We start from the raw sequence: 1,738 nt of genomic DNA, 5'->3' as shown, positions 1-1,738 counted from the left end.
AAAACTTGTCAAAAGAAATTGTTGGATCAAGAACTTCGACTGAAACACCGTCAGAAGAGACAACTTACTGAAAAGTTTAACGTCGACACAACCATTCTTCGGAACGCCGTTAGTAAATTAGATTATACCCATCTACTTGACAAATTGAGCCAACACAATGACAGAAAAATAGCCTATTTCTTCCTTGTCGTTTCTACATGCTTGTTTTCCCTTGTTCAGTGTTATAACTTGCTGTAGGCCTAAAAATTTACAAATGACGCTAACTGCACACACTAACGTGAAATTAAACTTACTGGCATTTCTCCACTGAAAACAAAACTGAACCCCGTATGTATAACCTTCCCACAGATTTACTAGAAAACTTGACGTAAAAGTTCTTACGCTTTCTATGCTTAGACTGACGTCATTTTCTGACTAGCAGCTCTCTCTAGCTAACAAACAAATTATCGCATTAAAAATACAGCTTACAGTAATAGTTTAGAAAAATAAAATATGTTTAAAAACCCATAGGATATGGAATCCATCGGTAATTATAGTGTTAGTGATTGTGAAATAATTCCTGTAAATTTATTCCATTGAATGAAAACAACTTTTATATTCGGTGATGAAATTAACTTATCATCACTGCAATTTTGTAGTTTCTTTCAAGAGAATCGTAAATCAAACAGTTATTGTACATGCCAATAAAATTTACACCATAAAGCTTATTTCTGTTTAGTTTTTAAATTATGGACCCAATTGTTGGAATGGTTAATTAAAATTGTCAAATAAAAACACGAATAAAATAAAACAAAATACTACAGTTACTACTACTTGTATAGGATCTTTTTCTCAACTAGAGGTGCCTCTGTGGCAAGGATCAGACTAAAAATCCATAACTTATATGATTTTGGTGAAACTTATAGAGAATGTAGCGTAGGATGAGATATGACGATTAAAATTTACAAAAAAATAATTAAATTTAAAAATCGAAAAAAGTTGCATCATCAGCAGAAACCTTATAGTTGGTGACAGTACTCCTTCTTGTGTATTCTACGAGCCCTAAGTGAGTCTTCTTCTTTGCCGTCATTGCATCTATTTTTTAGGCCATAGCCAAATCTACCTTCAGAAGGTAGCTCCAAACTTCTCTGATAACGATAGGAACCTTGCTACACTTTGGCATGCCATCATAAACCACAATTGTTCCCTAGATTGCCTGCATGTTCAAGGTTTCAAGATGTTCGACTTGCAACCTGTGCAGCCGCTGTGGATGCGATCACGATGAACTTTTTGTCATTCCTTGTTGAGGTAAGTCAGTCCATTTATCAAACCCAAAGATGCTGTGGCAGCTCTCATAAATAGGTTTGCTGTTGACAAGAGTAGTAGTAATAGTTGTAATCACCTTTCTCCAGATCAGAAGATGAAGAACAAGATCTCCAACCTCAAAGAGACAATGAAGATAGGTCGCATAATTTGATTTGGGAATCAAAAAAGAAATTATCAATTCATGTATGTGATCGTTGCTAGTATGGTATTCCGACAACTTCGAAGCACTGCGTCTCTTTGACTGCTCATAACTTTCGACTGAAATACGCATCATATGGATTATATATATTTGGATACAGCAATTTCGAACTTTCCAACAATGTATGCGACATCTCCAAGAAACAATTACTGGACTTTTTTTGTTCCTTACCCTGCCACCTCCCCCATCAAAACAAACATCCGTGGTAGCCAGAGTACAGGTAACTCATTGTGT

Source organism: Limulus polyphemus, unplaced genomic scaffold, assembly GCF_000517525.1.
Source record: "Limulus polyphemus unplaced genomic scaffold, Limulus_polyphemus-2.1.2 Scaffold4838, whole genome shotgun sequence".
Classification (NCBI taxonomy): Eukaryota; Metazoa; Arthropoda; class Merostomata; order Xiphosura; family Limulidae; genus Limulus; species Limulus polyphemus.
The sequence above is the reverse complement of the archived record's forward strand: the minus strand, read 5'-3'. Positions refer to the sequence as shown.